Source organism: Ursus arctos, unplaced genomic scaffold, assembly GCF_023065955.2.
Source record: "Ursus arctos isolate Adak ecotype North America unplaced genomic scaffold, UrsArc2.0 scaffold_25, whole genome shotgun sequence".
Lineage (NCBI taxonomy): Eukaryota > Metazoa > Chordata > Mammalia > Carnivora > Ursidae > Ursus > Ursus arctos.
In genome coordinates, this window is record NW_026622930.1 from 43,337,493 (window position 1) to 43,361,679 (window position 24,187).

A 24,187-nucleotide genomic window follows, 5' to 3' on the forward strand; every position below is an offset into this window, starting at 1 on the left:
TACAGGAGAGGAGAGTAAAACTCACCCATAATTCTATCACCTAGGGAGTATTGTGGTTACATTTGGAGTATTTTCCTTATTCTATCCATATTACTGTAGATTATTGAAATCATAGTGAACATATAATATTCCATTTTTGTTTTGTTCCTTAACATTATATTAACCATTTTCATCTTAACATATCATTGATGGTTTTTTGTTCTTGTTGTTAACATTGTTAATGGTTGTAGAATATTCCATCATTTGGATGTGGTATTTTATTTAATCCCTCATTAGATGATGGATATAAAGTTATTTCAGGCTTTTGTGCTAATAAATAATGTTACAATGAATATCTTTGCATTTTGGACTTTTTCTTAGGATATATTTCTGAGCTTGGAATTACTATGTCAAATGATAAGATATTTTTAATATCTCTTAAATGTACAAATAAGCTAATATTTTTGAAGGAACTTACAAAACACTGTAAGCAAAAACACAGATAACATATAAAAAGAGAACAGTCAAGTTACCCAGATACAAGTTTTTTTTAATTAGATTTTTTATTTTGAGACAATTATAGATTAACATATGTTAAGAAATAATATAGAGAGATCCTATGTATCCTTTACTCTCCATTTCGCCTAATGTTAACATCTTATAACCTGTACTACATTGTCACAACCAGGATATCTCACTGATGCATCAAGGTGTGAAGACTATTTCTATCCCCACAGTGATCCCTCATATTGCCCTTTCATAGTCATAATACCTCCTCCCAACTCCCATCCCTGATTCTTGGCAATTACTAACCTGTTCTCCAAGTCTATAGTTTTGTTATTTCAAGAATGTTGTATAAATAAAATCATAAAATGCTTGACTTTTTCACAGTGGCTGTTTTCACTCAGCGTAATTCCCTGGAGATTTATCTAAAGCTGTGTGTGCCAGTAGTTCATCCTTTTATTGCAAGTATAGATGTACCACGGTTTGTTTAACCATTCACCCATTGAAAGACATCTGGATTGGTCCCATTTTTGGCTATTACAAATAAAACTATTATAAAATTTGTATATAGCTTTTGATGTAAATGTAAGTTGTACGTTTTTATTCTCTGGGGAAAATGCCCAAGTGTGCAGTTGCTGGGTTATATATGGTAGTTGCATGTTTAGTTTTATATAAAACTGCCAAACTGTTTTCAGAGTGGCTGTTTTATCTTTCATCCTCAGAAGCAATCTGTGGATGATCTAGGTTTTTGCATCCTCGGCAATACAAATATTGTACTGTTACTGTTTTTCATTTTAGCCATTCTGAAAGGTGTGTAGTGATACCTCATTCTGGTTTTAATTTGCATTGCCCTAATAGCTAATGTTGTTGAACATCTTTTCATGTGCTTATTTGCCATCTGTATACCTCTTTGATGACATGTTGTTCATGTCTTTTGCTGATTTCCTAATTAGATTGTTTTTTAATGTTGAGTTTTTATATATTCTAGATTCTGATCCTTTGTTGGATATGTGCTTTGCAAGTCTTTTCTCCTAGTCTGTGGCTTGTCTTTTCATCTTCTTAAGAGGGTCTTTTATAGAGCAAATTTTTTATTTTGTTTTTTTATTTTAAACTCTGATCTTTCAGATTTATGTATTTATTTAAGAGAGAACAAGCACGTGTGCATGAGTGGGGGGAGAGGAAGTGGGAGGGAATCTTTCAAGCAGACTCCCCACTGAGCAGGGAACCTGATGTAGGGCTCAACCCCATGACCCATGTTTCTTGTATGGATTATGCTTTTGTTGTCAAATATAAGAATCCTTTGCTTGGCCCTAGATCCCAAAGTTTTTCTTCTATTATTTTCTAAAAGTTTTATAGTTTCCCTTGCCTCCCTGCACCCCCCTGCCCATCCCCTCTGCCTAAGCCCTATGGTCTTTTGGTAATGACTGGAAACCTAATGGGCAAATTCTAAAAGAACTATGATATTTAATTTTATTTTATATTTAAGTCTGTGATTAATTTTGAGTTAAATTTTGTGTAAGATAAAAGATTTAAGTCAAGGTTCTTCTTTTTTTCTTTGTTTTGTTTTATTTTTTGGCTATGAATTTGGAATGATTCCTCCTACTTAATTGTTTTAGCTATTCAAGTTTCTTTGCCTTTTCATGTAAATTTTGGAATAATGCTATCGTATCTACAAAATATTTTGCTGAGGATTTTTGATAGGGATTGCATAAAACTGTCAATTTTGGAAGCAATTAACATATTTCTTATTTTGAGTCTTTCTTTTTTAAAAATTTTAATTCCAGTATAGTTAACATACAGTGTTATATTAGTTTCAGGTGTACAATATAGTGATTCAACAATTCTGTGCATTACTCATTGCTCATCATAAGTGTACTCTTAATCCCCTTAGCATTTCTTGTAGGGTGGTTTAGTGATCATGAATTCCTTTAACTTTTGTTTGAATGATAGCCTTGCTGGATATTCTTGGTTTCAGGTTTTTTTCTTTCAGCATTTTGAATATATCATACCACTCTCTTCTGGCCTGCAGAGTTTCTGCTGAAAAATCAGCTGATAGCCTTGTGGGGTTTCCCATGTATATAACTGTGCTGTTTTTAAAATTCTCTCTTTATCATTACTTTTTGCCATTTTAATTATTATGTGTCTTGGTGTGGACTTCTTTGGGTTGATTTTGTTGGGGTCTCTCTTTGCCTCCTGGATCTGGATTTCTGTTTCCTTCCTCAGATTTGGGAAGTTTTCAGCTATTATTTCTTCTAATAAAATTTCTACCCTCCTTTCTCTCTTTTTTCCTGGGATCCCTATAATGCAAATGTTATTATACTTGATGGTGTCACTGATTTTCCTAAATCTATTTTCATTTATTATTATTGTTTTTTATTATTCCTGTTCAGCTTGGTTGTTTTCCAATACTCTGTCTTTCAGGTCACTGATCCATTCTTTTGCTTCCTTTATCTGCTATGTATTCCATCTAGTATATTTTTATTTTTAAATTTAATTTAATTCTTTCTGAGAGAGAGAGAACGTGTGTGTGGATGGGGGTGGAGGGGGAAAGAGAATCTTAAGCAGGCTCTGCACCCAGTGCAGAGCCCAACACAGTGCTTAATCCTTCGACCCTGAGATCATGGAGCTGAAATCAAGAGTTAGATACTTAACCAACTGAACCACCCATGTTCCCCTAGTGTATTTTTTATTTCAGTTACTGAGTTCTTCATCTCTCTTTTTTAAATGTTTTATATTTCTTTGTTGAGGATCTCATTGAGGTCCTCCACTCTTTTCTCAAGTCTAGCGAGTATCTTTATGACTATTACTTTAAATTCTCTATCAGGCATATTAATGATTTTCATTTTACTTAGGTCTCTTACTTTGATTTTGTCCTGTTCTTTCACTTAGGACATACCCTTCTGTCTCCTTATTTTGTCTAACCCTTTATGTCTGTTTCTCTGTGTTAGGAAAGTCAGGTACATCTCCTGCTCTCGAAAGCAGTGGCCTTATGAAGAAGAGGTCCTGTAGTGCCCTACAGTGTAATGTCCCCTGTGCACCAGAACCTGGTGTTTCAGTGTTGTCTATATGTGTTCTCTGCACCCTTTTGCTGTGGCTGAGTTGCTTTTGCCTTTAGTCCAAGTGTCTGCAATGACTCTCTTTGCCTGGTGTGGGCAGGGTTTGGTCCCTATATTGTTTGTGGGCCAGTCTGGAGCTGCTTTGGGCTTGAGTTGAGTCAGGCCAGGCATTTGCCAGAGATGCAAACTACAGGGTGCTTTCCCTCTGTTGTCCCTGAGAAGCTTTCATTGGTGAGGGGGTGGTGGGGGCTGCAGTCAGACCAGACCAGGTGTCTGCCCCCAGCCCATTGCTGGGGCTGTAGTCTGACAGTATGTTATCTTCCCCTCTTCCTGGAGCCAGAGTCACTTTGGAGTGGTGCTGGCACCTGTCAGGGCTGCTTGCATGCTGCCAGGCTTGTGGCACTGCTTTGGATGGGCTCCGGCCAAGGGCATATTGGAGGGAACTCCACAGGGGGACGTGTGGATGGTGCACACGGTGTTCGGAAGGTTTGAGTGGATCTGCTGTGGAGGGAGAGACCTGGAGCCACTTTAGAAAACTCCTGCCACAGGGCTGGAGGAGGTGAGTCTATAAGAGAGCATGGGGGTCGGGGATGCTGTTAGCAAGCTAGATGGAGAGTGTTGGTTCTATCCTGGTTTCCATAGGTGTCCATGTATCTAGGCTTGGGGGGAGGGGAGGGAAATTGTCCCTGCCAGCTCCTTTGTTCCTGGAGAAGTCTCCTAAAGATTCCAGTGCCTCTGGCATATACTCTGAGATTAGTAAATAACTCTCCCTCCCGTATGCCCCAGGTGTTCTTCAAAAACTGCTGCTTCTATACTGTATCTCCCTGGAGCTTTTTGTTGTGCTGGCTCTTTAGGGGCGGGGACTCAGTTTTCTATTGCCCTTCACGCTCTCCCAGAGCCTAGCCTGCTGATTTTTTAAAGTTCTAGGTGCTGGGAAACAAACTGAGGGCTTTAGAGGGGAGTGGGGTGGGGGATCAGGATAGGCTGGTGATGGCTAGTAAGGAGGGCACGTATTGCATGGTGCACTGGGTGTTATATGCAAGTAATGAATCATGGAACTTTACATCAAAAACTTGGGATGTACTGTATGGTGACTAACATAACATAATAAAAAAATTTTATAATAAAAAAAATAAATAAAGTTCTAGGTGTTAAGACCCACTGGTTATAAAAACGTAGGAAATTAGGCTCGTCTGGTTTTCAAAGCCAAATGTTATGGAGATTTGTCTTCCCCATGCAGGATCCCCAAGTGTGGGGTGCTTGGTGTGAGGGTCTGTTTCTCTCCCCTCTCTATTCCTGCTGTATCCCTCCCTCCCATGGGCCATCCCTCAGGTCCATTTAGCTCCCAACTCTGTCTCTTCCCTTCCTACCCTCTTCACTGTGACCTATTCTCCACATTTAGCTGTAGAGAGCCTGGCAGTTGTCAGGTCATTTTCTGGGTTATTTACACTGATGTCAGTATTATCTAGTTGTACTCATGGGACAAGATGAGCTTAAGATCTTCCCTGGATGTCCCTATGTTGAGTCTTTCAATCCTTGGTATCTCTCTCTTCTATGAGGTCCTCTTTGATTTCTTTCATCAGTATTTTGTAGTTTTCAGCATACAGATTCTGTACATGTTTCGTTAAGTTTACATCTAAGTGTTCATTTTCTTTGGCATGATTATAAATGGTATTGTTTTTAATTTCATTTTCCATGTGTCATTATCAGTATATAGAAATGTGATCAGTTTTTTTTATATTGATCTTGTATCCTACAACTTTGCAGAGTTCACTTGTTCTAGGAAGGTTTTCTGTTGTTGTTTTATTTTTGTTTTTGTAAATTTCTTGGGATTTTCTACAAAGATAATCATGTTATCTGTAAATAGAGACATTTTTATTTACTTCTTTTCAGTTCATATGCCTTTTGTTTCTTTTTCTTACCTGTTGCAACATAAAACTTCTAGTACCAATGTTAGTAAGAGTTGTGGAAGTCCTGCATTGAACAGGACAGAACCAACTTTGCCTTTTTTCAGATCTTGGGTGGAAAACATTAAGTATTTTTTCATTAGTATGATATTATTTATAAGGTTGTTTTTGTTTGTTTTAGATATTCTTTATCAAGTGGAAGAATTTCCCCTTTATTCCTAGTTTGCTGAGAGTTTTTATCACGGGTAGGTATTAGATTTTGTCAAATACTTTTTTAAGATACAGGTTTTTCATGATCAAAAATGTTTGTAAGGCATTCGGGCAATGATTTCTGTAGGCTGAGTTACCATTCCTCAAGATAGATACACAGCACCTGCAGGTGGCCTAATCTGACCTTGATCAGGTTTCTTCCTGCTCAGTGACCTGTCTCACTGTGCTGGCTGCCATTTTATTTTCCCAGGACTTTGGGAACTGATCTGTTTTTTCATGTTCCTTGACAAACGTGAAAGCACTTTATCAAAACTCAAGTATTTTCGCTATTTAGACCTCCCAGGTTTTTCCACTCAGGTCCCTTTTCTGGTTTGAGAAATGTGTCTGGTTCTGAACTGATTGTCAATGGGGTAGTGAGGATTACATTAACTGATTTAGACTTCCCTGTCTTGGATTATCTACACTGGTCACTCTTGGAGTCTTTTAGAACATCTTAGGTGACTTATGCACATTGGTGTGCTGGTGTAGCTTTAATAACCAGCTCTCAGGGTAAGGGAAACCCCCGATTTGTTGATTTCTGTGATATAAATACTCCAATCATGACTAATTTTAAGTTAACATTGTGATGTCACTGAACATGGAGTTGGGAAGAGATGTGCCCAACTAGCTTTCATGAATGGTACAACCAGATCCAGCATACTACTCCTTATATATAACTTAATGTAACACTGATAACAGCCATGCCTAATACAAACTTTCCCAGATACTTGATTTTCCAGACTATTAGAAGATTGCTACATTCTTTTCCCCCAGCATTCTTAAGAGTATATGAAAGAAAGGATAGGTGGTCAGCCCCATAGGAATGGAGGTTAATGAGTAGCAAGTACAGGGTTTTTTGTTTGTTTGTTTGTTTGGCATTTATCAATAGTTTTTTTTTTTTTTTTTTCTGAGAAGTAGTCCATGGGATGGATGTCCCACAAGTTTGTTAACTCTTCACCCAGTGAAGGACATGAGTTGTTTCCAGTTTGGGGCTATTGAGAATAGAGATACTATGAACATTCATGTATAGGTTTTTATGTAAACATAAACTTTTTTTTTCAACATCCTTTTATTATCCTTCTTCCCCTCCATCCTCCACCAAAAATGCCTGAAATCCAGGAGTTATATTTTCTTTGCCTTGTCTTCTAAATCCAATTTAAGATATAAGGGAATTGCTAGAGAAGTACATTTGGATAATCCTGTCCTTAGAAATGATATATTAGAATTTTAAGAGAAGTTGGCCATTGAAAGCTCATGCTCTGAATTTGGACGGGACTTGATGCACACATTAATTGTGACAAAATGTCCTTCAGTGTTCATACAGAGAGCATCATGGCGGGGTGGGGGGGCAGGGTTGACACGTATCCTGCTGTTCCACTGACTTTTAGGACCTGCTGACATCTTCACACTCTCAGCATGAACTTCTTCTATTCTACTTCCACATCAGGTAGAATGAAGACTTTCTAAGGAAATAAACTGCTGGGAACCCAGAGCCATGTCCTGCACTTATGTGGCCTAGGTGTCCCAGTCATCTGCTTTGAAGTGCATCTCAGATGCCTGTGTTGACTGATACTCATCTGGCATCATGATGATATGGATTTTCATTTCTCTGAAGCGTGACCTTTCAAGAGGGAAGAATTGCTGAGTGATTAACAGTATGGGTCAAGGACAGACAACCTGGGTTAGAAATCTAGCTCTGCTGGGTATTAGCAGTGGGACCTTGGGGAAGTTCTGTTACCTCTTTTGTGCTCAGGTTTATAATTTGTCAAATGGGGATAATAATAATATTTACCACATACAGTTATTATGAAGGTTAAATGAGATAGTGTGTGTAAAGCTTTAAGAAAAAATGCTTGGACATAGTAAGCACTCAGTACATTATCATCATCATCATCATCATCATCATCATCATCACCATCATCCTTTTGCGTATCTTGGGAGTGCAAAAGAATCCCAGGGCCCCTTCTCTCCCTCCAGGGCCACTTGCTTCCTCACCACCTTGGTTCTCCCTTCTTTGTGTGGACTCATAAGCCTCAGGGCAGGTGGCTTCTCAGCTCATGGGAATTCTGCTGACTATACTAATTTTCAGCCCTTCTGAGCCCTGTGTTGGATCCTGGAGGTGCTACTCACTCCTCCCTCAGGGCTGGCCCTGCACACAGCTCACAGAATGTCTTGGCAAACAAGCCAGCCGACTGGCCTGTAACTGTGCCTTTGGTAATGGCTTTCCTCCAGGGTTGCCTGTTACCCACTCTGCTCCAGCTCCTCCCACACAGCAGGCAGTCGCTACAGGCTGCCCAGCCCGGGCTCCGCTCTCAACTTGCATGCCCCTAACCCCCTGGCACTTGCTCCAGTGGGAGGAGAGCTGTTTCCGGCTCCCAGCACCCCCACCTTGTTTTCTTTCAGCATCCTCCACAGGCCTTTTCCCTCCCACCAGTCCAGACTCACGGCCCTTTGGCACCGCCTTCAACGCAGGAATTTGGGTTTTCTTCACATGCAGCAGGGAACATTCTGTACATATTGGGGTGGCATTGCTTCACCCAGATCCTATCAGGTCCTCTCATTCTCACCAGCCAGCAACTCCTTATGGCTGAAATGCATTCATCTTCCTAAGAACCAGTAGCGTGCCTTTATATAGTATGTCGATATTTATTAAATGAATGCCTGAATAAATGATGAATTTCTTGAAAGCATGGGTGTGTGTGTGTGGGAAATGTCCTGGTAACATGGATGCCCGCTGTAACCCAGGGATCGGCCTTCTGCTGAAAAGTTGGCCCATAATCCTTGCAGTACTCCTTGACCGCTGATTTTCCAACTGTGGCTTCACACCTGTTTCATTTTACAATATTTATTGGGACGGCATTTTAGCTACTTATTATAGTCAGATATCATCCGTGACAAGCCATTTTCCTTGAATTAGCCCAGTGAGAAATATTTCTAAAGGCGTTCAATGAAATCATCCAGACGCTTCCTGTGGCCAGCTGGACCCGGCAGCCACGTTTAGTTCCTGGACTTGAATACAGAGTGGATTGTGGTTTTAGTCTACTCCAAGCAGCGAAGCTGCTGCTCATTCTCACACTAATAAACGAGGCTTTAACAGATTCTACCAAGCAAAAGTAACAGGGGAATTTACAACTGTGTTTTCAGTGAACTAAGTGAGATAATACTGTGCCTGGCTTATAGCAAGCAGCCAGTAAATGGTAACTGTTACTACTTTGGACACCACTACCAAGAATTGTTGCAGGTAAAGGACACCAAAGAAAGATGGGGGCTGGTGGGGAAATATATTTTCAAGGGTTAGTAGAAAATAAGGTTATATAAATATTTTGAAGTTAGGAATAAGGGAAATAACGTTAAAAAAAGAAGACCTTTTATAAAAATTAAAGGGATAAAAATAGAGGAGTTAGAAGAATTGAGAGAAAGCTAAATAGCAATGTGCATTTCAGAATCTGTATATAAAAACATGAATTACATGCTTATGTGCTCACTCTGGAAAATTTCCCACACTTAATCAAATCACATTGTTTCAAACCGTGATTCCAGAAACTTTGAGATACACCAAAACAACATCTCCAGAAATGTTGTAAGTGGAAAATTGTGATTACATCCTTACATAATTATTTCAAAGGTTTTTGAGTAGATGCAGAAATCTTCATTGAAACTTGAAGTTATGAAACATGTACTACTTAGCTCTGTGATTGCATTTTGGCTTTGAAATACCACTTGTGATGTTATCAAAATGTCTAAGCTCATGGGGCCTGTGTAGGGAAACTTAACTCTAAGATCTGGACCCTTCTGCCAAAATACCTTTTCTCGGCTTCTATGTTGCCACTATTTCTTTGCTTTTGTTATTAAATATGAAAATACTGATTTTGACGAGCTGTAAACTCATGTATCAGCTTTGGTTTTAGTAAAGCCTTTCCAGAGTAACACTTTATTCGTAACTAATTTTAGATGTACCATCTTTCATAACTTGTGTTTGTAAGCCTAGAAATAGAATTTTATAGCATGATGCCTCTTAATGATTAGCTTTTATTCCTGCGTGAATAGAATGCTGATTCTTTTTTTTTTTTTTTAAGATTTTATTTATTTGACAGAGACAGCAAGAGAGGGAACACAAGCAGGGGGGAGCTGGAGAGGGAGAAGCAGGCTCCCCACTGGGATCCCGACTGGGTGCTTGATCCCAGGACGCTGGGATCATGACCTGAGCTGAGGGCAGCTGCTTAACAACTGAGCCACCCAGGCGCCCCTAGAATGCTGATTCTTATATAGCCTATGATCAGTAGTGGTGGTCTTGGAGGAAGAAAAATTTAACATGATGTTAGCAGCCAGCCACGCTAGGCCATCAACTGAGAGAGAGCCATGGACCAGGTTATTGTTGTTTTTTATTTTTTAAAAAAATTTAATTTTTTAAAAACAATTTTATTGAGGTATGATTGATATGGAAAAAGCTGTGTATACTTAATGTACATAACTCACCACATTTGGGGAGAAGTGTACACATCCCCACCTTCAAGGATATAGATGTATCCGTCACTTCCTTTGTTCTTACCCCCGTTGTTGTTGTTGCTGTTGCTGTTATTATTATTTTGTGTGTATGTGTGTGTGGTAGGAGCACTTACATAAGATATACCCTCATCAGAATATTTTAAGTCTACATCATAACAATGTTGTTAGCTGTGGGCATGATGCTGGAGAGCAGCTCTCCTGGACAAGGTTTTATTAGAGCAAGATTGAGGGACAATCCAAATGGAAGAGAAGGTAACCACAGCCCAGAATTTCCAACGGGGACTGCTTAGGTGGGGGCGGGAACACTGTGTGGTGACACTGTGGAGAGTAGACCAGTATCACATCAGGCTGAAGCAGAGATGAATGAGGGCCACGAGGGACAATGAGTTTGGAGCCAGTTTTTCCCTGAGTGGGAGATAATGGCATGGCTGGATGACACCTCCCCACCTCCATCCAGCAAAAAGATGTCAGTATTTAACTCTTGCAAAAAGCTAGAAATAAATAAAATTTGGCTTAGAAGAATACTTCTACGATAGTTTAAGGGATTTTTTAATAAATACATCCAGAGCACAGGCAGTTGTCAGAAACTTTCCTAGCTTATTCCATAGTACGAGAAAAATCCTAATTCTCCCCCCCTCCAGATTTATTTGCTGGTGAGAGCCAATTATAGTTACATGTTTCACTTGAATTAAAATATCAGTAACTTTTTTTTTTTTAAGATTTTATTTTTAAGTGATCTCTATACCCAACATGGGGCTTGAATTTACAACCCTGAGATGAAGAGTCGCATGCTCTACCAACTGAGCCAGCCAGGAACTTTTTCTTTTTAAATCAGTGAAACAAATAAACATTGGGAAAAATCCAGAAGCATTTTTTTTCAGAGGTTGGCAAAACAGTATTTTTTAATGAAAATCAAAGACTTTTATAGTTTATCTTAGTGGATTAAAATTAATGTGAACTTATCTTTTTGACACTTTCCCTCTCATAGCAACATATTATTTAGCACAAACAACTTTCTTGCTTTGGATTTAGAAGCAGTACTTAAACAGAACTGCTAATTGACACTTAGTGAAAAGCAGTTTATGATACATTTTATTTTCTCATTGCTATAAAACTGGTTTAAAATAATGAGGCTCATGAAAGGATATGACCCAGACAATAAAATGTACTTATTAGAGTTGTTTGATAAATCATGAAGGGTAGATTCTCACCTCTTAATAAGTGTAAGACACTACAATGTGAGAGCAGGGCAGAGATGGAGCGTGGCAGGTCTCTAGGCTGCTTGCAGTGCTTGCTTGCACCGTCTCCCTCTCCCTTCTTCCCCCTCCCTCCGTTCCTTCTCCCACTCCCTCCGCCTCCTGCCTTCTTTTTCTCTCCAGGTGTCAGAAAACACTGTTTTTCTGAACGCCTGGACTCCCACATGTCTCCCGTTCTTTAGTATGCAATCTGGTGTCCAGACACGGTGAAGCTTCTGTCAGGGTGGGAACAAGATCCTGTGTGGGGATCCCGTCTGGGTTCTGCAGACCCAGAAAATAGAAGCAGCATCCTTTACTAGAAATGGCCCTCCTGAGGTCCCACTAGTGCAGGAGCCTTGTTTCTATAGACATTTCTTCATTTATTCTTTTGTTTGTCCATTTCTCAAGTATGTTTTGAGCATCTGTAATGCCTCTGGCCCTGGGTGGATGGTGTGAGCTCACAGAGAACACAGAAGACATGGTCTCTACCCTCATGGTACTTGCAGCTAAGAAGAGGAAGTGTGCTAAGTGCTTTGATGGGGGAGTATAGAGTACCATGGGGCACAGAGCAGAGAGAAAGACTGATGGGGGACTCTAGACTCCACAAAGGATAGGGAGGCAGGTTGTGGGACACTTGAATTCTCTAAGGAAGTTGTAAACCCAACAGGATGGTGTTTTACTGGTCACAGGCAGTGCTGTCAAGAGGGTTCTAGGCCAAGGAAGTACCAGACACTACAACCTCAAGGAGGTATGGAGGTCCTGAGAGCACCAGTGAAAGAGCAGAGGCTTGGGCAGGTGGAAGAAACTGCCAGAATTGGGACCTTTGAGATTAGGGTCAATTGGCTGAGACCACAGCAGGCCTGTCCCTTGGATGGGATAACAGCCACTTGGGACTTAGAAAATTTCTGCCTTTAACAGTATCCTAAGGGTGCAAAGGAAGATGTCAACAGTACAGCCTCCTTTCAAGTGTGTTACCTTCGCTGGCCCTAAGTCTGATGGAGCTGCCTGGGAGCTCTGCACCTTTCTGGGGATGGTCTTGACCACAGTGGTGTATGGTGGGTGCTGGCAGGGGTTTTGCTTATTGCCCCAACAAAAAGAAAATGGCCAGTTGCACTGCAGCAGCCTCAGTTCAGGGAGCAGGTAAGACCTGCCGCACACTGGAAGTCCCAGCGAGGATCCAGAAGGCCCCAAGAGAGATGCATCTGGGAATCCTCCTCCCTTTCCGCTGCAGCGTCACATGATCTGTACCCACCTTACAGCCAGATGCTTTCTTTGAAAGAAACTGTGGAAGGGGCACGAATGTGAGAGATTCAGCATTTTGCCACAAGAGAATATTATCCTTTGGGGACATTGTACAATATGGGATTATTCTAAGAGTTTGGACTAGATTGTTTTTTTCTCCACTAGCTGGCGAATTGGTCCACTCATGACCCATAAAGAAGCCATATTTCTTTGAACGCATGAGCGTAGGTGAGTAATTTTGTGACTCCCACAATTTATATAATGAAATATTATGCATCTTTTAAGATAATTTAGGTCTATAATTAATAACTTAGAAAGTTGTCTATGATACTTGAGAGGGAATAAAGTGGGTCCTAAATCTTTAAGTCTGCTTTGATTCTATTTATGTAAAATTGTGTGTGTGTGTGTGTGTGTGTGTGTGTGTGTGTATACTCATAAAAAGAAGTCTCAATAAGTGTTCACCAAAATGTTAACATGGGTTATCTCTGGGTGATGATATCCATTGATTTTTTTTTCTTTCTCCTTCCTGCTTTCCTGGATTGCCTTAACATACTTCTACAGTGGCTATTATTTATATTTTATGGAAGCTATTTTCATTTTAAAAAACAAAATGAGAACTTGTAAGTAACTTTTGGGATTTGGGGTCATTATTTACTAAGTTCCCTCCAGATTATTCTTGTGTTTGGATAGGAAGCCAAAATCCTTGTGAGAGATGGAATGCCTGGTTGAACAATTTCTAGAAGCAGTTTTTATCTCTTGCCGAGATGCGACCTGGTAACTTCCTACAGCCAGCATACTACATGACCTATAACTTCCCCACATGAAGAAATGGTCTTTCTTTGACATCACTGTGGCAGAACAATTCAGGAGTCCTGAATCCATGACCTTTCTTATATACTAGGAACTGAATTCCTCAGACATACAAAGGGGGAAAAATAAGTCATGAAAGTTGTTGATGTTATTTGAATTTCTTTAAAGGTAGGATAAAGACTGAGTTAAGTCATCAAAGGAAGAAGTGGGAATTTGAAGATACTGCATTTTGGCTAAGGAATGATGCCGGGTCTAATTTAATTTGTTTCCTAGCCCATTCACACTTATTAAGGGGAATTTGGAGGTCAGAGTCATAGCATAACCTTTCCAATGAATATTGCATACCAGGCTTTCAGCAGCTGGTGTATCAGTCTTCCGGGGGTTGGTGGTACAACACAAAGACATAATCAACAGCAGAGTGGAATGAAGTATGTGAGAACAACATCCTTCTCTCTTGGCCTGGGTAGCCAACAGCACATTTATTCAGTGAGAAGGAAGCGTTGTGTACCACGTCCAGCTTGCCATGGAAATCCTGGCATAAAGTTACAGGATATTGGAAGGAAATTGTTTTTTAATCTAAAATGTGGTTAGAGTTCCTAAACTTGGTTTAGCATTTTATGATTGAATTTTCTAGAAGAGTCAGATAGATTCTGGGTCCTGCGTATATGCTGGGCATTATCCAGAGCTATTTAAGAACAAATGGCCTGCTCCAGGCAGTTCAGTCCTAAGTCTTGGCTGGTTCTCCGATCTCCGGTCCTGGCTGGTTCTCCAAGTCAGACCTTCCATACTTCTTTTGTTGGCTGATTTCAACTGCACCAAGCCCCTGCCATGCCAGTCTCCTTTGCTGTTCTTTAAACACACCAAGCATACTCTGACTTCCAAGGCATTTGCCCTTTTCTTTCCTCTATCTAGACCTTCCCAGTTCAAACATCATTTAGCAGAGTGGCCTTCCCTATAAAGATAGTACTCCACTCACTACGCAGTTATTCCAATGCCCCTTTTACTTCACTTAATTTTTTTATATAGCACTTATCCCAACGTAGCATACTGCATATCTGCTTGTTATTTGTCTACCCCTACCATAATGTCAGCTCCGTGAAAATAACTGTCATCTGTTTTGTTTAATGCTGTGTCGCCAGCACCTAGAACAGTGCCTGGCATTTAGTAGATATGCAATAACTTTTTGTTGAACGAATGAACAGAATGTTTGAACTCAGTTTACCCAGTGAATGTGTTCCTGAGCAATTGTGTATAAATTAATTATTATAGATGGAAATGTATTTCAAGATGCATTAGGAGAACACTGTTGTTGAATCCTATTTTTCATCAGTCCTGCAAATGGAATTAGAATTCCCAGTTGGCCTTTTGTTTACACCCAAGTTTAAGAGTTAGATATTCCTTCAAACAAGACCTACCTATATATGGCTGCGTGCATGTCGGAGAACATTTCAACCATCTCTACAGCTTTCTGTACAGATGATCAGAATGGTCAATATTCCTAGGTTTGTTTATTGGTCCCTCGTGAAGATCAATAGAACTGAAGGACCTGGTGGAAAATACTAGTTGGAAGGAAGGATATATTAGAATATTAATAGCCACTGTGGCCACATCTGCTGTGTCAACCCTTTAGTTAATGGGTCTTGGGGAGTTGACACTGCAGGGGAGCATGGGCTGGTGCTTCAAGGCTGACCATTGGCCAGGGGGAGGAGTTTGCAGATTGCTCAGACAATGCGCCTACAGATGTGATTTGTGCCAATACCGCATATCTCCTACTTGGCTGCAGGATCTTCCTGGCATGGGTAGGGCGAACTGCCTGGTGCCTGTATTTGGTGGGTACCTAAATAATATTTGGTCAGTGATTTCATTATTCGCGAGAACTTGGTGAGTAAATCTAACTTGAAAGTGCTTTTCCATCCATGGAGGTGCTTTATTGCTGGCAGAGTTAGGGATTTCTTACAAAAGCAGCTTGTGAGGCCCCCAGTTCTTTTTTCTTGTAATCACCAGGAGAGAGTAGGAATAGCATCTGGGTTGGGCAGATCCAGGTTTTGTGAAGTCTGAGTGGCTTACAATTTTGGACGGCCCTCTTTGAGAGAAAAAATGCGCTGTTAGGCACAGGGTCTGGGCAGTAGTCTGGAATCTTATGTTTCAGTAGGTTGACAGCCAGTCTGCTGGCGCTGTGTGCTCTACGCGCTCTGGGGGCTGGCTTTATCAGGGGGTTCTGGGGCTGGGCTCACAGAGGGCTTGTTTACAGAGAGGATGGAACACTTCTTGGGAACACCTTGTCCTAAGGGTTAGGACTGCTAATTACAATGGCCTGGGACTTTTTCTCAGAACTGGTTTCTCTCTGGGTCTATACAATATTGCAACCCAGAGCAGCACCCAGGTACCAGGGATAAGGTACAGAACGTGACAGAAGAGGTGGCCTCCCACATCTGTAAGAAGTGGGTTTCACTACCCAAAGTGCTGGTGTCCCCCAAAGGCGGCGACAGCTTGACACTGATCCAGAGACCATAGTATGGGCATCTCATCACCTCATAGACAGTGGTGGAGGCTGACAGAGTTTATAATATCAGTTATAGTTGCCCTTTGTGGGCCACAGTTGTGCTGGGTGTCTTTTATATATTCTCTCTCATTCTTACAGGAACCCTGCAAGTGAGTATCATTAACTCCATTTCACAGGTGTAATTGGAGGGTGACATATTTGCTCACATGACACTCACTGCACAAAGACAATGTAAATTATTTTCTCCAGCTGATTTGAACCTCTTTATGAGTCCCAACCCTGCTTTGGAGCACAAAACTGAGTCCTCCCAATTAACAACACCTCAATCTCTTCTGGTTTATAGCCTCTTTCCTGTTTAAATAGTCAAGGTTTTCTAAGTTCAGTTCCTTGTCAGAACTGTTTTAATTAGTCTCTGTTGGATAACTCATTCTCCTTGATCATCAGGTACTCTTGCCAAGTTCCTCACTTACTCCTTCTCCTCAAAGACAGTCCTGCGTGGTGGCAGGACTCACTGGGCTTCCCCAGTCAGGGGATGGGACTTCAGGACACTCAGTGCTCTACATCATGGGCCAGCCGATATGGGAGGGTAAATGGATCCGTCTGGTCTTCCAGAATCACATGTGTCTCATACTGTTGGGGTCTGGTCATCTGTGCTGTTGTGAAGTCTGTAGGGGGTGATGGCTCAGCACTTTCTGTGAGTCCAGGAAACTTCTGGATCCTTGAATGCCACACATGGGCATGGGAAGACTAGAGAGCAGTGTTGGCCCACCTGTCTGGGAGAACACTGCACCGATTCACACCCTCTGGCTTTCTCTTACCCTGATCCCTGGGGCTGGTAAGGGCCATGGCGTCCATCGTCTCTTTGTCACTCTGTGCATCCTCTCCCCGTCAGCACGTAGGATGACCCTATAATATAGCCCAGTGGTCTTCCAAGTCCTTTTCTGTGTGCTCCTGCAAAAACATCTGCAAAGCCATAACTGCCTTTTCAAATTGATATCAGATGTTTTTCATCTAAATTAAAGAGTTGCAAAGGATGTAATTTCTGGCATATTGTAAATACTGACATTTTAGAATACAACTGTTACAACGCTCTTTTACATTTACCCAGTGGAGTCTAAATACCAGAGTGATTTAATACCCATGGTTCAAAAAACACATGAACAATCTCTTTTTTAACAGTTGGAAGTTTTACAGTGTTTCTTTTTCTCTTGAAATTCTATTTCCATTTCACTTCTCCCGCAGAAGTTTATCCTAATGTGATATATTTTTATGCTTGAAAGTCTTTTATTAATCACCCTATTGTTCTTTGACAAAACTATGTATATACATTGAAAATTTTAAATTGTTCGTATTTTTTGGTCACCACAGCACTCTGTTAGAAAATTATTATGGGTTAAATTCTCAATAGAATTATTATTAGCACACTTATTGATCAAAGCAATATATATACATACACATATTACATATTTTATGGTTAATTATCAAACATAAAAATAATAGGGCTAGAAATGTATCTCTTAATGAAATGGATGGGAGGGTTGTTATGCCAATTCCAGTGGGCTTTGCAGACACTGATATTTCAGTGTCCTTTTGTCGGCCACCTGGAGGTTTTTGTGCTTCAAGGAAACGTATCTTAGTAAGATTTGAGGCCACTTCCTTTCTTTAAGTTGTCTGTCTTTCTCTGTGGAGTGAGGGAAGAGGGTGATAGGAAACATAGCAGAGAGAACACTGATTCCTGTAACTCTCCAGACCTGGGGTGCCTTGGAAAGTGAGAAGTTCCTGGAAGTTTAAAGAGCACGATCCCCAGCCCCGGTTCTCACTCTGTTTTGAAGGGGGAGTGGCTACAAAGTCTCTACCTTCTTCTTCTCTGGGACCCTAAATCTCATGCAAAGTACTCAGGCTGTAGAAGGGAGCAAGACAATACAAATATCTAATCACTGCTTTAAAAATATCAGTAGGTCACCTGTGTCATAGAGATGAGGAAATTAAGGCTTGGAGATGTTACAGTAGCTTGTCAAAATATTAGTTGGTTGGTGGCAAAGAAGGCATTTGACTTCACATCTGGGGTGCGTCCTTCTACGGGGTCGTGGTTTCAAAGCTAGTCTCCGGGTGGCTTCGTTGAGAAGGATCCAAGTCTCTCGTTAAAATGATGTAGAATCCCCAGGCTCCACCTCTAGTGGAGGTGGATTTTGTATCTGAGTGTTTATATCTTTAAGAGCTCCCCGAGTGATTCTGAAGTGGGCTCAGGGAACACAGGGAAGCACCTTCTTAGTTTGCTGGTTGGTCTGTTGTTACCACTAAAATGGCAATGCTTTGAAGCCCAGGCTCCCAAGATGTGGGATTCGTGGGTCACAGAGCTGTCAGGAAAGAGCAGGAAGCACCCTTTTCTTCTAGCAGCTTCTGCACTGGGCTGCTTTTAAGGCACCTGCCCTGGACTCTGGGGCTTTCCTGTGAAAAATCTCTGTGTCCTTTGAAAGTCGGTCTGGAACAAATTCGAGGTCTTGGGGAAGACTGGTTGACATCTGTCTTTAGTATGGAGAATGGAATGCCTGCTGGGAACCCATTTCTTTGCTACCACCCTTAGTGCCTATTGGCAAGGCAACATCTTCTCTTCTGCTCCTCTCTGGACCCTCTCCCTCACTGGGTTTCCTCTGTAGCTGTTCTGACTCACCTCACCCTGGAGGTACCTTCCTCACAGGGCAGCCAAGAGGGAGGGTTACATTAGATACTGACAGTCTTAGGGTTTTCTTCTGAGATGGAAAGACCTGGAGGAAAACCTGGTATTGTCAACAGTCACCAAGCTCCAAATCTAGCTCTGTGCCACATCCTCCTTTGAGTGCGGTTTGGGAGAACAGGGTTCATACCTGCCTCTTTCTAGCAAGGTGCTACTGTAAACAGTTTTCATACCCAGCAGGGCCAGAGGGTGCGTATTACAACAGAGGGAGAGACAGGAGACCTATTTATCACTGTGTTGTCACTTTGAGGGAAAACAAGCTTTATTCCTGCTTGCCACGGGGCCTAGGTGGATGTCAATTGAGTTACTAAGTTTCTCTCTGAAAAATTGTGCCCACTACTAGAGCCTTCAGGGGACATCCATAATGGGAAACAGTGGCAAAGCAATAAATATCGGGCTGCGGTTCTAGCCCAGGCATGCTGACGCCCGCACTCGTGCACACGCTTGTTTACTCATCTTTTCTGGAGATGGTCCCCAGCCCTGGGAATCCTAGGGATCCTCCCCACAATGCTTTAAGACTTCCATCAGATCTGTGCTGCCAAGCACTAATGAAGCTCCAGTCCCACAGCAGAGCCCCACCCCTCCTTCCTCATCACCTCAGTTCCACTCCCTCTCTCTGCCAACTCCGGCAACTGACTCAAGAGAAATCCTGTTAGGGGATTTTTTTTTTCTCTCTCTTTTAAAACACACGCACTCCACACCTCATAAAGGTTGCAAAAAGGTGCAGTAATGGTCTGACAGACATTTACCCAGTGAGACAAATTTTTCCGTTGTGAAAGCTACTACTCCTTTAGCCTGAATGTACGGGGCGCAGAATTCCTCACCTCACTTCCTCGAAGTTGCTAGGGTGTGACATAGAAAAGGAGCTCAGTGGATTTGGTACTGGGTCTCATTAAGGACATTTAAATGTAAGGGATACCAACATTTTAGTGAGAGATTGAAGAAGATCTTCCATAAGGAAGACTCGAGGTTTGGGCTGTTAAAGCTGCGATTACCTTAAAAGCATGAGGCAGTGGGTATAACGGTATAATGGACATTTGTGTCCATCCGGCCAACATTCCTCATCCTCAATGGGAAGGGGAGAGTAACTAACTAAAGGTTTATTCTCAACCTTAAGAAATAGTTTAATTTCATCTCTCTTGCTTAAAGATATGGGAGTAACTCTGGTCACAGAGAGTGATCACTGTCCTAACATCACAAGGACTTGAGGCATAACCACTGATGCCCTCCACTATTCCTCACCAGTGTCTTCCAGAATGCCTAATGCAAAGAATACTTTCTTGATTTCTTTGTACCATTAGGCAGTGCCATCTCCATTCCTTCAGTCACCCATTCCTTCAATAAGCTACTGTTGGGCTATGCAAGCAAAACAGGCAGGTTCTCTGGGTTACAGCTGTGAAGGAAGGGGGTTAGGGACGTGTGGGGAACTGATCAAATAGTCTAGTGGAGAGCAGATGGGGGTTTGAACCAGGACCCAGATGCTACCAGTAGTTTAGTGAGTGGCACACAGGTTTGTAGTACAGTTTGAAGACACCATTAATAGAACTCAGGGAAGAATTGGAAGTGGAAGGATGGCCCACTAGTTTCCAACAAAAGCAGCTTGGAGGATGCAGGTTCATGAGATGAGGCATAACACACACAGATTTTTCTCCTGCAGTTCCAACAATTCTTTCCCAGTTTTCTTTGTTTCTTTTACTCTGTATATCTTTTAAATATTGAGGTTCTCAAGAAATTTATCTCTGGCCTCCTCTTTTCCCTGTGTGATTTCTTCCACACCTATGGCTTCACTATAAAACAGATAACTCCCAAAGCCATGTAGACAGAGCTCGGTCACCGTATTTCCCACCAAGCACTGGGATGCTTCCTAGGCATTTGAAATTCAGCATGTTGAAAATTGAACAACTCTTCTCCCCCTGACATCTCCCACTACCCCTCTCCCTGTCCTTGAACTTGTCCTACTCCTGTGTCCCCTACCTTGGTCATTGGATCACTTGCCTGCTTGTCCCCCAGATCTTTATCCTGGGGATCATCTCAGACCTTTCTTCTGCTCTCACGGCTCTCCTCTTCTCACTGCATTTTATTGCCTCTTTAGCTTATATATTTCTCATCCATGTCACTTCTCAGCTGGACCCCCCCGCCATCTTTCAGCGGGTCCCTCTGTCATTCTTAATCCCTTCCAGTCCACCCCCCCATCCCGTGTGCTCCCAGACTGATCTTATTCTCTGCCCTGAACCTGGGGGATGGCTCACTTGCTTCAGAAGGAAGCCTTTTGCACAGTGTTAAATTCTTCCATAACCCACCTCCTGCTGGCACCATTGCATTGCATTTATTCTTCAGGGAAGTCATTTCCGCCCTCCTTCACACCTGTCTCATGACCCTCCTGTCTTTGCGCCCCAGGTTGAAAGGCCTTCTCCCCCCTTCTTCACTTGACTTTTATGCCCCCTTCCAATCCATCTGAAGTTTCACTTTTCTCAGAACCTTCCCCAAGTCCTCAGGCTGACTCAGGTCCCCCTTCTCTGCATTCTCTTACCCCATCATTAGGCACTTTATACCCTGTGCTGTCACTGTGAATTCTCTTGTCTGCTTCCCCCACGAGGCCACAAGCTCCTTGAGAGCACTGACTCTTGGTTTCTTCTGTGTACTCAGCACCAAGCATCAATGCACTGTTAACCATCAATAAATCTAGTTGATTCAGTGAACAAATTGGTTTATATGCATTTTTCAGAGAAGATCTATGAGAAAAGTCTATAAATTATGGTTCTTTTTGTTGTAGCAAAACCTATTATTTATTAATACCCTTCAAATTGATTACAGTGAAGATACAGAAAACTTTGAGTCTCAGCTGTGAAGGATAAGACGATGAAATTCAAACCTACCTTCGGAAATTACACACACTCCTTAACTAGTGTCCTCTCTTAATTTTGGAAGAGCATCCCATTAGACAATTTTTTATATTCGCTGTAGGAGTGTAGACAGTGTTATAAAGCATGGATATTAAGCAGCATTGGTATGTCATGTAAATAAAGAGTTACTATCCTGGAAAAGTTAGGCATGGGAAAACAGGAACAATAACAAGAAAAGGAGAGAATCAGAGAGAGCTCAAAATGTTTGTTTGTCTTACCTTCCACCAGAATATAACCTTCATGGGGGTAGGAACACCGTAGGGTTCCTTCTGCATTTCCAATGCCAAGCACATTGCTTAGCACGTAGATTGTGAAGAGGGAAGGAAAGAAAATAGGAATATTGGGGCACCTGAGTGGTTCAGTCAGTTAGGCAGTTGCCTTTGGCGTAGGTCATGATCTCAGGGTCTTGGGATCAAGCCCCACATCGGGTTCCCTGCTCAGCGGGGAGCCTGCTTCTCCTTCTGCCTCTGCCGGTCCCCCCGCTTATGCTCTCTCTCTCTGTCAAATAAATAAAATCGTTAAAAACATTAAAAAAAAGAAAATAGGAATAAAGATGATGGGAATTGGCAGATATGGGAGCAACAAAGGATACATTTTGAAATATATGAGCAACTTGCTCTCACGGAAGACACACAAGCTACAGCTCAGTTTTCAGTCGGTGGGTGTGCCAGCTACTGTCTGTGGCCACTCAGCCCGTGCTTAGTCTTCTTGATCCATCTCTCTACTTCTGGGGTGGGAAGCCTGTAAACTACATTTCCCAGACTTTTTAGCCAGTTGGCTTATTAGATTCTGCCAATGGGAGGTACTGATGGGAGAGTAAAAGCTGGGAGAAAGGGAGAAGCTACTTTATTTTCCAGCTCTGGGCAGCACAGCAGCGAGAGCCGTGTCAGCGGGCAGCAAGTGTCTCTCCTGGTGCTTGCTCAGCAGCCAGGTTCAGCGAACATGAGCCCTGGTGACATCCTTTCCCCTGATCTCCTCTAGGGCTTCTACGGTTACTTATCTTTGAATATTTTGTATTTTGAGCCCCCCAACCCCTCCATCACCTTTGTAACCAATTACCTGTATTATTAAATCCCCTCTGAAATATCTGGAATACTTCTATTTTCCTGGTTAGAAACTGGCTGCTACAATCACACTGACCATTAGACATCAACAAAAGAGCAAATCAATATATGCACACTTCCATTTTTGTTAAAGGAATATATGCAACACCACTTTGAACTATAAAATGCCATTGGAATCAAACAATACATGAAATAAGGAGATAAGGGACTAGCAACAGGTATATTAAGTAAAATTTCCATTCAATAGTAGGAGATAGATTTAAAATCAGAAGACTATAATGGTGAGATAATGCAGAGAGAGATAGTAAAGTCAGGAAGCCCCCAAACCAGGGCATCTGCTAGCCAGCTCTCTGCCTTTGGCAGCCCACATCAGCTCCTTTGCCTCAGTTTCACTGTCTGTAAAATAAAAGGGTCAAATTAGGTCAAATCTTGGTATGCTTCTAAGGCTGTAATTTTAAGGATGTATGCCTTTGAGTCAAATCTTCCTAAGACAGCTGGGCAGGAAAATCCTCCGTTTATGTGGAAAGCCAGGGCTTGGCTGGAGCTTCCAATTAGCCTGACCCCAAAATGCATGTCTGTGTTCAGACCTCTGTTAGCACATCCTGAGTCCTGCCCATTGCCAAATGTTTGTCTTCACTCTGTGCACAGGAACCATTTCTAAAGCTGTGGATGCCAAGTCATTGCCATGGCAGTGACCTCTTAAGACCTTCACATTATAATCACAAATGCAATAAAGCAGGTTCATGCAAGGTGCATATGATGAAATTAATAGCCCTATAATGAATAGGAGGATTGTGCCAGGAATCTGTCAGATTATTAAATACAAAAGAATAGTTCTAGACATTACAAGCCTGTTTTCCACTGGTAAGTTTGCTCTGTTATATTATCTTTGATTTATGTCCCTTAATGTGCTCCCTCATCACCATATATATTTTGTTAATATTAATGTATTTATGCATCTTGAAATTGCCTAATTAATCCCTTGCTTTCCCAGTGAGTTATGTAAGTTGCTGGATTTATATGATAAATATTATAATGAAGAAAACACAACAATAGAGCATAAAATACTAACTTAATTTACCATACACATAGCAAAGAAGTTTAGGCTATGATTTCCCCTCTGAAATTAACTAATATTTCTTATTGCTTTTCCTAATTAAAACTTACCCCTTTCCTACATCCTAAGGGTACCATTTTTATTCCTACAAATATTTAAGAGCTACTATGTATCAAGTCATTATGTTGGCTATTTTGGAGGAAACTAAACAAAATAATACACATATCCCCCACCCCAAGGTGTCCCCCCCCCCACAGGATCTCTCAGCCTCATCACTATTGACATTTGGGGCCAGATGAGTCTTTGTCGTGGGGGCTGTTGTATGTTTTATAGGCTGTTTAACAGCATCCCTGGCCTCTGTTCACTAGATGCCAATGGCACCCTTCTTCCTCCAGTTGCAACAACCAAAAATATCTCTAGATGTAGCCAAATGTCCCC